General features: G+C 41.2%; 1 pseudogene; it reads right to left on the bottom strand.

Annotated features, from left to right (window-relative positions):
* Nucleotides 1–3,788: 3,788 nt before the first annotated feature.
* LOC118840645 lies at nt 3,789–11,466 on the bottom strand (annotated as a pseudogene).
* Between the last annotated feature and the right edge of the window lie 8,886 nt (nt 11,467–20,352).

Here is a 20,352-nt window from a genome sequence, read left to right on the forward strand (position 1 = left end):
AGCTGACTTTGACGCCATGTTCTTCCTCATTGAAGGCATTTGACAACATGGCTGAAAACATCATGCTAAAAAGCTTGGGAGCAAGCACACAGCCTTGTTTCACTCCATTGATGACTGGGAAAGCGTGACCAGACTTAGTGTGGATACCCAACCAGCTTTAGTCCATTGCAGCTCAGAGCTCTGGAACTCAGTTCATCAATCAACATTTTTTAAATACTAGAGATTTGAAGAAAGATAAAAGATATTGCCTGATCTCAAGGAGCTCACAGTCTAATAAGAGAAACAGACAACAGGCAAACGACTACGTACAAGTAAGGCAGAAGTAGGATAAATTGGAGAGGATTTACAGAGGGAAGGCACTAGAATTAAAGGCTCCCTGCAGAAGGTAGGATTTTAGCTGGGATTTGAAGGAAGCCAAGGAAGCTGAGAGGCAGAGATAAGGGAGAGCATTCCAGGCATGGGGATAGTCAGTGAAAATGGCCAGAATCCAGAGGTGGAGTGTCTTATTCAAGGAATAGCAAGGAGACCAGCATCATTGGATCACCGAGTAGGTGTCAGGGAGGGGAGTGTAAGGTGTAACTAGACTGGAAAGGTAGAAAGGAGCCAGGTTATAAATGATTTTGAATGTCAAATAGGGGATTTGATATTTGATCCTGCAGGTGATAGGGTGCCGTTGGAGTTTATCGAGTAAGAGGAGGTAACACGGTTAGACCTGTGCTTTAGGTAGATCGATTTGGCATCTGAGTGGAGGATGGAGGAGAGGCTTGCAGTAGAGACAGTTAAATTAAAAACCCTTGTGAACTGTTAAAAATGGTCCAAAAGGAGGGGCCTGGAATCAACCAGAGTTCGATCACAGTTTACAAAGATTATAAGATTTATTATTATAATTATAATATATATTATAATTTATTATGTTTATTATAAGATTTATTGCCTGAGAAGGAGCTTGCAACTTGGAACAGTGAGACTGTTTTCATCTGTTCAAAGGGGAATTAGAAAGGGTGAGTTATTTATACTTTTCAAATAAAGGAAGGCAGGGAATTGGGCGGGTCCTAGAAATGAATGAGTCAGGGAGGCCCATTCCCAAGGGGAAGGGGAGATCCAGGATACAGGGGAATGAGGAATTCTAGGTATCAAAGCTGAGGCTCTTTGATACACAAATCAGGAGGCATTCTTGGTGATAAGCAGGACAGGGCAGTTCAAGTCTAAAGCACAAATGAGATAAGGAAATGTTTCCAAAAACCATAAGACAAGATGTTTCTGAGAACACCACAACCAACAGTTAAGGGAATCTCTGAAGATAAGGATGTCTCTTGAAGGTCCATGAACCACCAAATGGCTCAGGGTCTGCTTCAGGGCTGGTATGAGCTTAATTGGCTTCAGAGTTGCTGAGTTTCTGTACGTCCAGCTGGGTTTACTCTCGATCACCACAAAGGATTGTTGGTATGTCAAGTCACTCTGTATCTTAGCTAATACAGCCAGTTTTTGTACAATTCTTCTCAGTTACGTGGATAGTTAAGGGGCGAGGGGAAACTCAAGTGAATCAAGGTAGTTATATATCATATATATATATATATATATGTATATGTATATGTATATATATAAGACATATACATATATATGTATGTATGTGTGTATATATATATATATATATATATATAATTTGTTTATTTTTAGTTTTCAATATTCCCTTCCATAAGATTTTGAGTTTTGAATTTTCTCTCGTACCCTCTCTTCCCCTCCTTTCCAAGATGGCATGCAATCTGATATAGGCTTTCCTTACACATTCATATTAAACATATTTTCACGTTAGTCATGATGTAAAGAAGAGTTAGAACTAATGAGAGGAACCACGAGAAAGAAGAAACAAAACAAAACAAAACAAAACAACAAAGGAAAAGGAGAGCAAATAGTATGCTTTCATCTGCATTGAGACTCCATAGCTCTTCCTCTGGATGTGGATGGCATTTTCCATCATGAGTCTTTTGGAGTTGCCTTAGAGCCTTGCATTGCTGAGAAGAGCTGAGCCTATGAAAGCCAGTCATTGCACAATATGACTGTTACTGTGTTCTCCTGGTTCTGCTCATTTCACTCAGCATCAGTTCATATAAGTCTTTCCAGGTTTCTCTGAAGTCTGTCTGCTCCTCATTTCTTATAGCACAATAGTATTCCATTACATTCATATACCACAGCTTGTTCAGCCATTCCCAGATTGATGGACAAACCCTCAATTTCCAATTCTTTAGCATATCCATTTTCACAAGACCAACCAACACATTATTTGTTGCAATGATCCAAATGTGAGGCAATGAGAGCCTGTGCCAGGGTAGTGGAAAAGAAAGAAGGAGGCATATATAGGAGAGATGTTACCAAGATAAAATTGACAGGCCATGGAAACAGATTAGCTATGGGGTAATTAAGAGTGAGGAGTCAAGGCTGGATAAGGAGTCATCCAGGTTGTGAGTGTGGGTGCCTGGGAGGATGGTGGCACTTTCAGTAGCAATTGGGAAATTAGGAAGAAGAGAAGGTTAAGGAGAAGAGGGAATAATGGGGGTTCAGCTTTGGATATGTTGAGTTTAAGATGTCTACAGGATGTGTGATCTGAAGGCAGTTAGAGATGAAAGACTGGAGGTCAACAGAGAGGTTGGGGCTAGATGAGTGGATTTTAAGAATCATCAGCATAGAGAGGATAATTGAATTCATTGGAACTGACGAGGTCACCAAGTGAAATATTATAGAGGGAAAAGAGAAGAGGACCCAGGAAAGGGCTCCACTGATCCGACAACCTCTGCCTTCCTAGGAACAGAGATTATGGGTATATGTCACCTCCTCTGGCTCAGAGTATGTCTTCTTTGGTTTCCTATTTCCCCCATTGGTTTTGTTCCAGGTGTAGTGTGCAGGAGGCAGTACTTACCCAGAGAACCAATTTTAAAATTCTTTCTCTCTCTCTCTCTCTCTCTTCCCCCACCCCCACCCCAGCAATTAGGGCTAAGTGACTTGCCCAGGGTCACACAGCTAGTAAGTGTCTGGGATGGGGTTTGAACTCAGGTCCTTCTAATTTAAGGGCCTGGTGCTCTGTCTACTGCACCACCAGCTGCCTTTCTATTTACTTTTCAATTACATCTTTGACAGTACTTTCTTACCCCAGAAGAGTTCTTTCCCTTTTTTTTGTTATTGTTGTTCAGTTCGTTTTCATTTGTGTCCAACTTGGGGTTTTCTTGGTAAAGATACTGGAGTAATTTGCCATTTCCTTTTGTAGCTCACTTTACAGATGAGGAAACTGAGGCAAGGTTAAATGACTTGCCCAGGGTCACACATCTAATAAGTGTCTGGGGCCAGATTTGAACTCAGGAAGGTGAGTCTTCCTGACTCCAGGCCTGATATTCTATGTACCATGGCACCACCTAGCTGCCCTATTTCCCTCAGACTCCTTTAGTTGCCCCTAATCATCAGCTCCTCTGAGCAGCAATATCCAATGAATTTTCCAATGAAAATGAATTTACATGATGTCTCTCACCCCTGTCATTCCAAGACCATTCCTAATTTCAGTCTGGCCTCCACAACCATCATAGAGACAAGCAGCCCCAGTGCAGAAGAGGCCCATTACCTCTTACCACCTCCACCACCAACTGCCAGAGATGGGCAGGGAAACTTGAGAGCCCCAGGAATAGCAGTACCCCATAATCCATCAGCCCTGCTTCTAGTCTTCACTTAGCAGCCATCATCAGGTGATGTTGCCTTTGATTTCCTTACGGAGATGTGTCTGGCAACAGGGCAACAGGTGTGCCCTATTTAAGTTTCAAGATTTCGACTTCTTTAAAGGTCCTAAGAGGAGGAGATGTTGAAACGTAAAGAGAAGGGCTTTCAGATACAAAGGAAAGATTTCATACCTGAAAGGGTCTGAGGTTTATACAGACTATATGAAGAGGGGGCAGCTAGGTGGTGCAGTGAGTAGAGCACTGACCCTGGAGTCAGGAGGACCTGAGTTCAAATCAGTCCTCAGACACTTGACACATGTACTAGCTGTGTGACCTTGGGCAAGTCACTTAACCCCAATTGCCCTGCCAAAAACAAACAAAAAATTCTGTATGAAGAGGCTTGCAAGACAATGGACTTCCTCTTGTCCCAAGTGGCTTCCATGGTGACCAACCCAGGCTTTCTGCCTAATGACTTTTGCAGGGTGACCTTAGGCCAAAAGAGCTGGAAGACTGGACAGATGAGAGGCATGCTGGGTAAGTGCTTAGCCCTTTAGTGGCTGTTCATCTTGCCCCTGTCATTTCGCTGACTGGGATGAAATGCTAGGGGAAGGACTGTGTGGCTGATCAGCTGGAACAACCAGGAGCCAGTGTAGCTCTCCGGAGACAATGGTGGTGACTGTTCTGTTTGCTGAGGATGTACATGGTGACCTTCCTCCCTCTCCTGGGAGAATGTGTATCTGTTCCAAAAATTTATCTTTATCTGTTGAAAATTTCTTTCATTTCTGTCTACCAGGCCTCTAACACTATCTGAAATGTGCTCTGCAAACCTTAAAGTGATATATTAATGCTAGCTATTATCATTATTAGGCAGGTAGGTGACTCAGTGGATAGAGCACTGAGCCTGGAGTCAGGAAGATCTAAGTTCAAATCTGGCCTCAGACACTTGCTAGCTGTGTGACCCTGAGCAAGTCATTTAACCTCTGTTTGCCTTAGTCCACTGGAGAAGGAAATGGCAAACCACTCCAGCCTCTTTGCCAAGAAAACCCCCATGGACAGTATTGGTATGCTATATGGTCCATGGGGTCATGAAGAGTCAGACATGAGTGAATAACTACTATTATGATTAAAAGCTGCTACTTGGATAAAACTGGTTAACCCAATTCATTACTGGTCTGTATATATTTCTTTTGCTTAAACATAGTTGAGAATGAGGATACAGTCTCACACGCACACACATGCATAGAAATTCTTTTTTAAAATTTGCTGGGGTTTTCACCACAGCTGAGAGCTTGAGAGGAACCAAAGAGATTTTTATTAATGGCATATGATAGCTCCTCAAAAGCAGGGAAGAGATTAAATGAATCCGGAATAAAGAGAAACCTGGACATAGAATGAGTCAGCAGGATTGTGGTGGGAGGAAGATTTGGTAAATTGGAGTCATTTCCCTCAAAGGCTTGGAATCCAGAGAAAGTCACTTGAGCAACCTTTCCATCCCGTTGTGGTTTTTGTTAGAATGTGTGTGCCCACATGGGTTGTCTAAATGTATAGACATAGAGACTTTCGGGTGTCGTGGATAGACATCTCTGGAATCTGAATCACTCTTCTCCAAGGCAGACTTCACTTTCCCCCTTGAGAGAACAGGAAAAGGTCCATGGCTGGGCACTTATTCCTTCCCTCAGTTTATCTTCAAGAGGGACATCAGAGTAGATTAAGCCAAGAACAAATATTGTTCGTCTAGGGGTACAATTTTTTGTGGGGTAGCCTCAAAACAAAATTCTTTTTCTGGCTACTTTTAAGGGAAGGGGAGTCTTTTAACCTATACTCCTTCCTACCAAACTCTGGTTACACAAAAGGCCATCACAAATACCTGTTGTTGTAATGTCTTTCATTCTGGAAGAGGACCAATGACGATGTCTTGTTTCATGCATGAATGGGATTTAAGTAAGACAGAGTTGCACAAAGTCACCAGCTTCATTCTCTCTTCCAGAATCATTGAAGTGTCAAGACAAAAGGCAAGATGATGGTCAATGGCCTTGGATGCAGTGGGTGAACTTGGCATCTCCCGCCAAGCTCTAAGTGCTCCACAGTGCCTGCTTTAGCTGCCTTCATGGCCATTGGAACAAATTGTTCACATCCACCCATTCTTCCAGGGGAAGTCATCACATACTTAGAGTACATTCCCCTAACTCACCAACGGGTTTGAGGTATCAACCTGATTAGGCCATCTGCCCAGACAGTTTACCAGGGTGTGGCCATTGTGCATGCTATAGCTTCTTGGAGCCACAGGTGAGAGTTGAATGTCAGGCAGACACCAAAGGTAGATGAGCAGCCCTGAAAAGGTCTCAGCAAGTCCTTATACCGGAGGGGCTAGTCCTCTTTGAACACCCTGTATCCCCATACACAAATAACAAAGAGTGAATAAACCCATTTATCTAAGCACAAAGCAAACAGAAATCACAGAAGTTATGCAGATTAGAATATACCAGAAAATATTCTAGTGAATGAGCTCTTTAGATGACAGAGAAATGAAATCTCAGCTTAAAACAAGAGGACCTGATTTTACCCAAGGAAAAGCCTCTAGAATCTTTAGGGAGGCAAGCCAGAAATCGGGACATGTTGAGAAGCCTACATATCTGCAGCTTCCAAGTCTTTCCATGTATCTTTCTCCTGGAGAGTCTCTGGAACCACACATATCTCTCTCCAAAGTAGCTCTGACACCAACTCCAAGCATTACTTAGGCATGTATGCAGCATTACCTCAGCGTTTGCTTCACAAATAAGAGGTCAATGTTCCTTCTACGTATGCAACCACATGGAACCCAATCACATATTCCTGATACAGGTCTACAGAACCACCCACATGGTTGTGGTGGTAGTGACTAGAGAGAAAGTCATGGCTGAAGGAAGAAGTTAGTTACAAAGCAGCTCTGCCCACATGATGGTGGGGCCAGAGAGGTAGTAGCCAATGTTTTTCTTCAACCAAATGCTGCATATTCCTAACTATGAGACACAATGGAACTAACTGGGTACCCTAGAAATTTATGTTATCTAACCTCAACTAGGTCTTCACTGCAGTAAGGCAATCTCTTTATTCTTTACTAATTGATTTTCTCTCTTACTGCCCATAGAAGCCCTTCCAAGCTTTTTTTATCCCCTTCAAGCCTTTCACATCAACCTCTCCTCCCTCTCAGTTATGGACCTTGACTTACTTTACTGAGAAGATAGAAGCCATTCACCATAAGCTCCCTCTTTTCCCATTTTCATCTCGAACCCCCATTGACACAATACCTTATCTACTCCTCCTTTTCTTTTGTCTTTGATATCAAAGTGGTCATTCTCCTTGACAAGGCCAATACCTGTGCCCTTGATCCTATCCTACTTGATTTTATCCAGAAATTGCTTTCTTAATCTTCTCTCTCTAATTTTTGGTCTCTCCCTATCTTTTTATTCCTTCTCTATTATGCCCCAACACATCCAAGTCTTCCTGACCCTTAAAAATCTTTTAATTTAACACTACTGTGGTCTCAAACTGGTCTTCTCTCTGTTTTCAAGCACAGTGCTCCATCTCTAGTCCTCATACCTTTTCATGACTACCTCCCACACCTGGAATTCACTTCCTTCTCATAGTCGTCCCATAGAATCTCTAGCATTGATATGTATGTAGCACTTTAAATTTGTAGAAAGTCTTAGATATGCATAGTAGACTCTTGGAGACAGATCTCTGCAGAGAGGAAGCCTCCATGGAAAGCTGCATGCATCTTTTCTCCCCCTCCCCGCCACTTAATAATATTTTATTTTTTCCAATTACATGTAAAGATAGTTTTCAACATTCACTTTTATAAGTTTTTGAGTTCCAAATTTTTCTTCCTTCCTCCCTTCCCCTCCCTCCCCAAGACAGCAAGCAATTCGATATAGGTTATACACATGCAATCATATTAATCATATTTCCGTATTGGTCATGTTGTGAAAGAAGAATCAGAACAAAAGGGAAAAACCATGAGGAAGAAAAAAGAAAACCAAAAAAGTGAAAATAGTCTGCTTTGATCTGCATTCAGACTCCATAGTTCTTTCTCTAGATGTGGATAGCATTTCCCATCATGAGTCTTTTGGAATTGTCTTGGACTGTTGTATTGCTAAGAAGAGCTAAGTCTATCATAGCTGATCGCTGCACAATGTTACTGTTACTGTGTACAATGTTTTCTTGATTCTGCTCACTTCATTCAGCATCAGTTCATGTAAATTTTTCCAAGTTTTTTTCTGAAATCCACCTGCTCATCATTTCTTATAGCACAGTAGTACTCCATTACATTCATATGCCACAACTGATTCAGCCATTCCCCAATTGATAGGCATCCCCTTGATTTCCAAATCTTTGTCACCACAAAAAGAGCTGCTATAAATATTTTTATACATGTGCTCAGGAGACGGGGTTGGGGCCTGAGTGGGAGACGCGATGGAGCTATTCATCTGTGTGTTGACCTGGGGGCTGCTCTCAGGGTTATACAGGTCTCCAGGATTCTGCCCAGATTGGTCCATGCTCTAGTATGTATAGTGACTTCACTGAACCATAAATGAGGTCTGTGGGGCCTAAGAGTCATTGGGAACATTCAGGTCATGACGTCTATACCTGGTGCTTATGGTGAGACTCCTAACTACTGTTGTGGTATCTGTGGTGGGCTGCAGGGGGAAGGAGAGTGAGGCATCTGGTACCACTCAGAGTTAGAGGGCTGCAGAAACCCTACCGAAGGGCTGTGAGGTTTTGCTGTGCTGAGGGGATCACACTGTAACATACAGGCATGCTCCATGCTGGTAAGATCCCCTGTACCGACTGGCTAGCTGGGACCAGCACAGATTGGATCACATTTTGGGATTCATTTCCCTCTGGAACTTGGTATGAAGGGAGGGGAGTATCCTGGACCACTAGGCCTTGCATCTGACACCCCACCACACCCCACCCCCCACTGCCGCCCATGCTGCTGAGAAGGCCTTAGTTCTGTGGCTGCAGGATACCCATCAAGCTCTGGTAAGCTGCCTGCTGCTGGTTGGACATTATGGGCTGTAACCCAGGATGCTGGGATAGCTGAGGCAGCTGCTGACCACGCTGAGGGGCTGTAGGCCACCACATGAGAAAGAAGTTGGTATGGCTGGTTGGAGTTGGGATACTTCTCAGGAGGGGAGTAAGAAACCTGTGTCTGTTTGGGGATTGTATGTAGCCTAGAGGCTGTGGGACTTGTTGGGCTGGGAGAACTTGGTTGGAGGTGGAGTGGCTGGAGATGGGGAAAGGCTAGACTATGGAAGCCATGATGAAGCCAGGCTGTTAGGGTGTTGGGAGAGAAGTTGGGGCTGGAATGGGGCTGAAGATGAATCAGCTTATCTCGATGTAGCCGTGTTAGCTAAGACTCATCTACTCAAAGGGGTCATCCATCTGTGAGATCATATGATTACTCGAAGGTGGCTGTTTCTGTGAGTGGGAAAGCTAGATGCTGCTGCTGTTGGGTAGTACAGGAGAGAAGGCTCCAGAGAGGCTGGGATGAGGTGACTCGGTTGCACACTTCTGGGGCACCTAGTGCTAAACCTGGCATGGAGATTCTTCCTTCTTCCTTCCTTTCTTCCTTCCTTCCTTTTTCTTTCTTTCTTTCTGTCTTTCTGTCTCTGTCTTTCTTTCTCTTTCAGTTTCTCTTTCTTTTGTATGAGTTAATTTAAATATATATATATTTAATAAATATATATATATATATTTCCCCTAATTACATGTTAAGACAATTTTTTAACATTTGGTTTTTTTTTCCTTTTTGGCAGGGCAATTGGGGGTTAAGTGACTTGCCCAAGGTCACACAGCTAGTACATGTGTCAAGTATCTGAGGCCGGATTTGAACTCAGGTCCTCCTGACTCCAGGGCCGGTGCTCTACTCACTGCACCACCTAGCTGCCCCCAAACATTTGTTTTTTTTAAGTTTTAAGTGCCAAATTCTATCCCTCTCTCCCTCCTTCCCCTCCTTTCCCCTGAGATGGTAAGCAATCCAATACAGGTTATACATGTGCAATCATGTAAAACATTTGCACATCAGTCATTTTGTACAGGAAGACTCAAATAAAAGAAAAAGAATGAAAGAAAATAAAAAACAGCACCACTTCAGTCTATATTCAAACAGTATCAGTTCTTTCTCTGGAGGCAGAGAGTATGCATCATCATTAGTTCTTTAGGATTGTCTTGGACCACTGTATTGCTGAGAAGAGCTATGTCATTTACAATTCATTTGTACAATGTTTTGGTTACTGTGCACAATGTTCTCCTGGTTCTGCTCTTTTCACTTTGTATCAGTTCATGCAAGCTTTTCCAGGTTTTTCCAAAATCAGCCTGCTCATCTTTTCTCATAGCACACTAATATTCCATTACAATCATATGCCGCAGCTTGTTCAGCCATTCCCCATTTGATGGGCATCCCTTTGATTTCCAATTCTTACTCACCACAAAAAGAGCTGCTATAAATATTTTTGTACCAATAGGTCATTTTCCCTTTTTTGGTGGGGGAGGGGGATATAGACCTAGCAGTGATACTGCTGAATCAAAGGAGATGCACAGTTTTCTAGCACTTTGGGCATAGTTCCGAATTGCTCTCATGGAGATTCTTTCCTTTATTTCTCTCAGTGATGCCACTCCGCATGAGAATGGAGATCCCACTGTCACTGCTGACTTTGGTAACAAGTGGCCACATACTATGAAAAGAGCCATCTGAATCTATGCTGCTCCAGGGCCAGGGTTCCTGGGATTTGATCTCACTATCTATGCTGCTCTAACAACTATTTGAAGTTCGGCTCAGCCCTTCACAGTTCCCCTGATGTCATTTAGATATCCATTCTGGCAAGTCTCTCAGGCAAATATTCTCTCTAGGTCCTTTGATACTCCTCCTCTCTCCCTTCTATTGCCTTGCTCCTCCTTTCATCCTGTAATGGAGCTCTGATCTGGTTATCATCCTAGTCCACATTGGTGTCATCTCTCTTCAAGATGAACTTCTGCTGAGATTTCACATTCTCCCTATCTTGGATATGTGCTGAGAACCCCTGTTCAGGGATCCTTGTGTTACTGGTTTTGTTGATGATGACAACTTTTCCAGTTTGGTCAACACAGAGGTCCATTCCAAAATGGGCAGCAACCCAGTGTAATAGTATCTGGTGTTATGAGGCCACCTGAGGAAATTTCTTGAACTACTTATTGTTGTCACTGATAAATTCCAGAATCTCTTATTCTAACTTTAGCAGCATCATTTTGCCTCTTGGTTTTTTTTTTTCCCAGCATATTTACTGAAATTCATGTAGGTCTATTCCAAGAGTCTGTATATTTTCGAATGGAATCTCTAGATTCCAGCATTTTCCTTGGGACCTTTTCTTTATTTTTATCTTTGTCTTCCTTTGCAGAGCCATCTTTCATGGACGTCTCTTCCTGTTTGTCAGTGGGGCAACTGAAATGCAACAGAATTATATCCTGGGTTTCCAGTGGCTCATCAACAAAAGGGCAGAGGACTCCTCGCATACTGCCAGGCTCTGCACCAGCTTCAGTGTAGAGTTACATTTGACTCTTTCTGGCATGCCCATAGTTACATCTCTGTGTCTCCTGCCAAACACTAGTATCTTCACCCTCCTTCTCAATCTCTTTCTTATGTGGTGACTTGGATATAAACTTATTTTTGCTTACAGACTCTTCTACCAGCTTTTTTTTCTGATTCTTTCATTATTTTCAAGGTCTCTTGAATAGTGTTACTATTAGACATCTTCAACAAAATATAGCAGCATCTATAGACACTGGACTCTGTCTCTGGCTTGTCCAGGTAGCTGGCTCCTGGGAACAACTTCTTCTTGGGAGGAGTTCCTCTGAGGCTCCAGGGGGAGGGAGCAGGATAGACTGGGCTGGGGAAGGGGAGGAATGAGAAAGAGTTGGGGGAGGAACAAGAAAAGGGGGAGAAAAGGGGAGAAACCAAACCCAGAATGGTGAGAAAAGGGCAGGGAACCAGAAGGGGAAGCAAGACCCAAAGTCTGCCACCTCCCCCATGCTGTAGCCTCACTCCAGCATTTTTTATTTGTCATATTCTTCTAGGAAATCCATAGTTTGTAAGTTGTTCTGTGCATCCTGTCTCTGAGGCAATAGGGGATTGGGAAATTCTTGTAGAAGATAGAATTTTAGCTGGAATTCAACCAGGAAATAGAAATGAAGAAAGAGAGAGCTTGTAAAGTACAAACAGGGGAATAAGGTATAAGAATACTAGAAATCTAGGAAGGGACCAGGGTATGAAGGACATTAGAAGTCAAACAGAGGATTTTATATTTGGTCCTGGAGGTACTAGGGAGCCGTTGGAGTTTGAATGGGAGGTGGGGGAGGAGTGACCTGGTCCAACCTGTGCTTTAGGAAGATCAGTTTGACCATTGAGCAGAAGAAGGACCAGTATGGGGAAACACTTGAGGCAGGAAGACCAAACACCAGGCCATTTTGATAGTCAAAAAATGTATGTTTATTTCTGTACCTTGATTCCATTACCTCTCTGTCAGGAGTAGGGTCACATAAATCTTCTGGAGACATGGTTGGTCCTGCATTGCTCAGAATTCTTAAACCTGTATTTATTTATGATGTGTAAATTGTGCTCCAGGTTCTCCTCACTTTACATCAGTTTACACTATCCAGTATGCTCCTAAATCATCTCTTTCATAATTTCTTATAGCACAATAGATTTATTTCTATGAATGATTCTATCATTCTATTCAGCATAATTCTATTGCATTAATATACCCCAAGACTACATTTTAAGAGTGAATTCAGCAGATAATAAAGAGCAGCCATTCTGACAAAAAAAAAGTAAGAATTGTCAGAGAAAGCCATGGGTCATTTTGAGCTGTTTTTTTTTTTTTTTAAAGATAGGTTTCAAAAAAGAAATCCACAGAAGAGAGGAGGAAGCAAGGACAGATAAGACAAGTAACATAAAAGTGAAGCACAGCCATGTGAGATGGTGTCAGGAGTGTTAAGGCTCAGAATAAACTGAAGCCAATGAAGAAAACCAACAAAAAGAGCTAGCTATGGGGTCAAGGGAGCCCAAAGAAGGAATAGGATGCTTCTTTGGGTTCATAGAATGTTGTTCGTGTACTACAGAGTTTCTGTTTTCTTTGGCATGTGGAATAGTTGGTCATTGTCCTTCATTCTCGAAGAGGACCAAAATAATATCGCTAGGCTAGAGTCAAGTTTCAGTGTGTCTGACTGCAAATGATCAGACCCATACAAGCTCAGAATGCTCTACCACAGGTTGGGCACAAATAGTTCTCATGAACATTTGGGGTGGATTCTCTAAATTTGTGCATTCTGCCTTTCCTTTGAGCTGTTTCGATTCTGCTTTGCTCATAGAGCATGGCACCTTCTCTGATGAGGGCATGCCATGCTGAGCAGTCCTGTGCCAGTGTCTCCCATGGCATATAACCAATTCCAAAGTTCCTAAGAGAGACCTTGAAAGTGTCCTTGTATCACTTCTTCTAACCACCATGTGAACGCTTGCCCTCTGTGAGTTCTCTATAAAACAGTCTTTTTGGAAAGCATAGGTTTTGCATTTGAACAACGTGACCAGCCCATCAGAGTTGTGCTCTTTGAAGTGGAGTTTGAAAGCTTGGCAGTTTAGTTTGAGTAAGGACCTCAGTGTCTGGTACCTTATCCTGTCAGGTGATCTTCAGAATCTTCCTAAGACAATTCAAATGGAAGCCATTCAGTTTCCTGGCATGGCACTAGTAGACTGTCCAGGTTTCATAGGCATACAGCAATGAGGTCAGCACAATGGCTCTGTAAACCTTCAGTTTGGTAGTTGGTCTAATACCTATTCTCTCCTATACTGTCCTTCAGAGCCTCCCAAACACTGAACTAGCTCTGGCAATGCGTGCATCAACCTCATTATCAATGTGTGTATCCCTGGAAACTTTCCAGGCACGTAGAATGTTGTTTAGCTAAAAGAGATAAGGAGAGATCATATTGTAACCCAGAGGTTCCCAAACTTACATGACCTACTGCCCCCTTTTCGAAAACAAATTACTCAGCACCACCCCCACCCCCCCGGCCCGGAAATCTACTTTCTTTAACCCTTTAACAGTTTTTTGAAATTTGTATCATTTAAAAAAATATAAAAAATATATTTTTAAAATGATGCATCTTAAATTTAATAATTTGTTGTAAATTTGTGTGTTTTTACTGCATTCAAATTTTGATGACACAATATTGCATCATCTAACTGTATACTACACAGTATATAGTATCATATTATAAACAAGTCATTACACACACATATTCCTGATGATGCATACTTGACTTCCAAAAATGTGGGACATGATAGTCTGCCAACACTTGCTTGATAAGACCTGTTGGTGGACTTGACCACTGATTGGTTATAGCTTGTATTTTGTGTGTTTATTTGGAAAATAATGTAATCATTATGACTTTAACTCTGTTACACAACAGATGAAAAATGCACAAAAGGTTTTTCAAAATTCTCTTCTCTTTTTTCCTTATACTTCTGCCACCCCCTTATTAAATGCCCCCAATTGCAAATGAGCCTACTATCACCACCCCTGCCCCGATCATTCCAGCACCCTGGGGGGGGGGGAGAAACCTATGCATGTAACTCAAGACTCAGAGCCCATTGACATAGAACTCTCTTCTAACTGGTGGAGATCAATGTCCTAGGCTTGCATGAGGGGTGGGGCAGAATGAGAAAGGTGAGAGATTTGGGGCTCTTCTGGCTTCTAGCTTCAAGAGGAAAGATATGCCATTCAAATCTCTTGTCAGGTTGCTGAAAGGAGAGAAAGACTATGGGAAGAACTTGGATCATGTCACTATTCACACATTACTAAATGAGAAACTTCGGGGAATTTCCCTTTTTGTGAGATCTGGCACTCTCTTTCTCTCGTTTAAGCTGACTTACTTTGCTCCCAGTGAGGGAGTTCCTTCTTTTCTGTATGTCTGGTATATATTCTTCTATGTATACTTTCTCTGATTTCTATTTTCCTATCAATGGATATATGGCTTTCTTTTCTATTTGCTATATGTGTTCATTGGGGAACTGGCATTTGGTGGGAAGGGAGATAAGCCTTGGATATGAAGCTTGGCATCCTCCTTTCCCTATTAATGAATGGCAATCAGATGCCCAAAGGACTATAAAACGATGCATACCCATTGACCCAGCAATACCACTTCTAGGTCTATATCCCAAAGATATCATAAAAATGGGGAAAGGACCCCCACATGTACAAAAATATTTATAGCAGCTCTTTCTTTGGTGTCCAAGAAGTGGAAATTGAGGAGATGCCCATCAGTTGGAGAATGGCTGAACAAGTTGTGGTATATGAACATAATAGAATACTATTGTGATATAAGAAATGATGAGCAGGAGGATTTCAGAAAAACCTAGAAAAACTTATATGAACTGATGCTGAGTGAAACAAGCAGAAGCAGGAGAACGTTGTACACAGTAACAGCCACATTGTGCAATGACTGCCTTTGATAGACTCAACTTGTCTCAGCAATACAAGGGCCTAAGACAACTCCAAAAGACTCATGATGGAAAATACTATCACATCTAGAGGAAGGACTTTTGAGTCTGAATACAGATGATTATTTGCTCTCTCTTTTGTTGTTTTATTTTGTTTCTTCTTTCTTGTAGTTCCTCCCATTGGTTCTAATTTTTCTATACACATGACTAATGTGAAAATATGTTTAGTATGAATGTATATAAAGAGGTTATATCGGATTGCACATCATCCTGGGGAGTGGGAGGTGAGGGAAGGGGAGAAAATTTAAAATTCAAGATCTTATGGAAATGAATGTTGAAAACTAAAAATAATAAATTAACTATTTAAAAAAATACATGAGAAGGGGGAGGAGAAATGTATAATAAGGCTGAAAATGTGGGTGGGAGACAGGTTGTGAAGGGTTTTAATACCAAATAGAGGAGTTCATAATTGAGGGTAGAGATAATAGGGAGCCATTGGAGTTTATTGAGTAGAGCAATGACATGATCGGGTCTGTGGTTTAGGAACATCACTTTGACATCTATGCGTAGAGAATGAATTAGAAAGGGGAGAGATTTGAGACAGGAAGACCAGCTGAGAGGCTCTTACCATACTCCAAGCAAGAGATGGTGAAGGCTGATGTGAGTAAAGAGAAGATGATGGATATAAAACATGTAAAGGTAAAATTGATAAGACTTAACAGCTGATTGGATATATTGGGTGAGTCAGAGTGAAAAGTCAAGCATGACACCAAGGTTATGAGCCTGGATGACCAGAAGAATGATGATGCCAATAAAAGAAATAAGGAGATTAAGAAGAGGAGCAGTGCTGGGGTCAGGGGGCCTGAGTTCAAATGCAGCCTCAGACACTTACTAGCTATGTGAACCTGGGCAAATCACTTAACTCCTATGAAGAAGAAGAAGAAGAAGAAGAAGAAGAAGAAGAAGAAGAAGAAGAAGAAGAAGAAGAAGAAGAAGAAGAAGAAGAAGAAGAAGAAGAAGAAGAAGAAGAAGGAGGAGGAGGAGGAAAATGAGGAGGAGGAGGAGAAGAAGGAAAAGAAGGAGGAGGAGGAGTGGATTGGGAGAAAGATAATGAGTTCATTTTTGGACAAGTTGAATTTGAGAGGCCTACGGGACATCTAGTTCAAAATATCCAAGCAGCAGTTGGCAATGCAAGACTGGAGCTCTGGAGAAGGACTAACAACATACAGATTAAAAAAAAATAGTTACTGAACAGGTACAAAAGGAAACTGTGATCAAAGAAATTCAATGTGGTTTCACCAAAAATAAGTCATACCAGTCTAAAGCAATTTCCTTTTTATTTTATTTTATTTTTTCACAAAACTGATAGATTAGAGTCATTCTATACATGTTGTTCATTTAAATTTTAACGAAGTATTAGACAGAATTTTTCATATTGTGACAAAAGGAGTCTATCCAATGAGAACTAGCCCTATTCTTGTGGAATATGGATAGAGAAAGTCTAGAGTAAAGTGAATCCAAATCACAAGTCTAAAATGGGCCCATATCTTAGGGAGGATGGAAGTAAGATATGGGGGCAACTAGGTGGCAAAGTGGATAGAGGAAGTGGATAGAGGAAGACCTGACTTCAAATCCAGCCTCAGATACTTACTATCTGTGTGACTCTGGGCAAGTCACTCAACCCCAATTGCCAAGAAAAAAAGGAAAGTAGGAAGGAAGGAAGGAAGGAAGGAAGGAAGGAAGGAAGGAAGGAAGAAAGGAAGGAAGGAAGGAAGGAAGGAAGGAAGGAAGGAAGGAAGGAAGGAAGGAAGGAAGGAAAGAAGGAAGGAAGGAAGGAAGGAAATGTGATGGTATGTGGGCTAAGTTAGATAAAAGTAAAAGTGCTTAAAAAAAAAAGGTAAAGTTAGATTCAGAACTGGTTGAATGACTTCATGCAAAGAGTAGTCTTTAGTTCCTCAATGTCAACTGGGAAGAAAGTTTCTAATGGAATGTACCAGGGATTTGTGCATGGCTGTGCACTGTTCTGTATCTTGATCTCTGATGTGAATACAAGTATAGATGCCATGCTTACCAAATATGTAGATGACAAAAAAACTGATAGGGATGACTAATTCACTGATTGACAATCATCGTTATTCAATTATATCAGCCATATCTCTTCATGACTCCATTTGGGGTTTTCTTGGCAAAGTACTGAATGGTTTACCATTTCCTTCTCATCTCATTTTATAGCAGAAGAAACTGAGGTAAACAGGGTTAGTGACTTGCTAGGGTCACACAGCTGGTAGGTGTCTGAGTTCAGATTTGAACTCAGGTCATCCTAACTCCATGCCCAGTGCTCTATCCACTGATCCATCTGGCTGCCCCTGAATGATAGCCAGACCTCCCCAAAAGTTTTTGAGAGGCTAGAATGTTGGTTCAAATAGAATAAGATGAGATTTAATAGCACTAGAATGAAAAAGTATTTAATAAACACTATGTGCCAAGCATAGAGTGCTGGTTCCTGGAGTCAGGAAGACCTGAGTTTAAATCTGGCTTCAAACGTTTACTAGCTGTATGACCCTGGGCAAGTCACTAAACCTCTGTTTGCCTCTGGAGAAGGAAATGGCAAACCACTCTAGTATCCTTGCCAAGAGAACTCTGTGACCAGGAGGTCACAATGAGTCAGATACAACTCAACACTAAACAACAAATGTGCCAAGTACCATGCCAATTGCTGAGAATACAAAATACAAAAAGAAAAGACAGTCCCTTCCCTCAAGAAGCTTATATTCTTTTTTGTTTGTTTTTTTAATTTTTTTTTATTTTTAGTTTACAACATTTGGTTCTACATGATTTTGAGTTCCAGATTTTCTTCCCTCCCTCCTTCCCCACCCCTCCCCAAGACGGTATGGAATCCCATATAGCGCATTGAATTAATTTACACACTAGTTAAGTTATGGAGAAGAACTGAGATCAATGAAATGAACAAACAGGACCAAAAAAAAACCAACCCAAAATCAAAAACAAAAGAGAGAAAAAGAGAAAAGAAAAAAAAAGGCGGGGGGGGAAGGCTGGCATGAAGTGTTCCTCAATCTGCATTCATACTTCATAGTTCTTTCTCTGGATGTAGATAGCATTCTCCATCGTGAGTCCTTTGGAGTTGTCTTTGTACCTTGTGTTGCTGAGAAGAGCGAAGTCTGTCAGGGTTGGTCCTCACAGAATCCATGTATCTGTGGTTGTGTATGATGTTCTTCTGGCTCTGCTCTGCTCACTCAGCATTATATCATGTAGGTTTCTCCAGGTTATTATGAAGTCCGTATCATCCCCATTTCTTATGGCACAATAGTATTCCATTACCTTCATATACCACAGCTTGTTCAGCCATTCCGCAATTGATGGGCATCCCCCTGATTTCCAATTCTTAGCTACCACAAAAAGAGCCGCTATAAATATTTTTGTACATATGGGTCCTTTTCCCGCTTGTGTGATTTCTTTGGGATACAACCCCAGAAGTGGTATTGCTGGGTCAAAGGGTATGAACATTTTTATAGTTCTTTGGGCATAGTTCCAAATTGTTCTCCAAAATGGCTGGATCAGTTCACAACTCCACCAGCAATGTAACAATGTTCCAATTTTCCCACATCCTCTCCAGCATTTATCATTTTCCTGTTTTGTTGTTTTAGCCAATCTGACAGGAGAGATGTGGTATCTAAGAGTTGTTTTGATTTGCATTTCTCCAATCAGTAGTGATTTAGAGCATTTTTTCATATGCCTGTAGATATCTTTATTTTCTTCCTCTGAAAACTGCCTGTTCATATCCTTTGACCATTTCTCAATTGGGGAATGACTTGTATTCCTATATATTTGGCTCAGTTCCCTGTATATTTTAGAAATGAGGCCTTTATCAGAGATACTCTGATTTTCTCCCAATTTTCTGCTTCCCTCCTAATTTTTGTTGCATTGGCCTTTTTTGTACAAAAACATTTCAATTTAACATAATCAAAATTATCCATTTTGCATTTTGTAATGCTCTCTTTCTCTTGTTGTGTCATGAATTCTTTGCTTTTCCATAAATCTGATAAGTAAACTATTCCTTGCTCTCCCAAATTGCTTATAGTATCAGCCTTTACTCCTAAATCCTGAACCCATTTTGACTTTATTTTGGTATATGGTGTAAGATATCGGTCTATGCCCAGTTTCTGACCTACCATTTTCCAATTTTCCCAACAGTTTTTGTGAAATAGTGAATTATTAGCCCAGAAGCTGGCCTCTTTGGGTTTGTCAAAGAATAGATTGCTATAGTTGTTGACTTCTCCGTCTTGTGTTCCTATCCTATTCCACTGATCTACAACTCTGTTTCTTAGCCAGTACCAGGTAGTTTTGATGACTGCTGTTCTATAGTACAGTTTAATATCTGGTATGGCTAGGCCACCTTCCCTAGTATTTCTTTTCATTAATTCCCTAGATATTCTAGACCTCTTGTTCTTCCAGATGAATTTTGTTATTATTTTGTCCAGCTCTATAAAATAACTTTTTGGTAGTTCAATTGGTATGGCACTGAATAGATAGATTAATTTAGGTAAAATTGTCATTTTTATTAATTTCATTTTATTAAAAACTACTTGAAATAATAAACAACTTTAGCAAAGATGCAGGATATAAAATAAACCCACATAAATCCTCAGCATTCCTATACATTACTAACAAAGCCCAACAGCAAGAGATAGAAAGAGAAATTACATTCAAAGTTACTGTAGACACTATAAAATATTTGGGAATCTATCTGCCAAGACCAGGGCCTATATGAACGTAATTATGAAACACTTTTCACGCGAATAAAGTCAGATCTAAATAAATGGAAAAATATCAGTTGCTCATGGTTAGGCTGAGCTAATATAATAAAAAAGAAGCTTATATTCCAATGGAGGAAATGACACACAAAGGGTAGTAGTGGCCAGAGAGGGGTTACTTTGGTCCAAAAAGTAACCAGGAATGGTGAGAGGGACCATCAGGAACTAGATTAACGTATTCCATGTAGGGACAATTGCAGACTTGGCTTCATGAACATAGTTCCAGAATTGGGGGAAGGGAGAAGGGTTCCCCAAGAAATGGCTGGAAAGTCAAGAGTAAAGTGGAGAATCGTCAGAGCTCTTCCTGAAATAG

The sequence above is a fragment of the Trichosurus vulpecula genome, chromosome 1 (genome assembly GCF_011100635.1).
Source record: "Trichosurus vulpecula isolate mTriVul1 chromosome 1, mTriVul1.pri, whole genome shotgun sequence".
NCBI lineage: Eukaryota > Metazoa > Chordata > Mammalia > Diprotodontia > Phalangeridae > Trichosurus > Trichosurus vulpecula.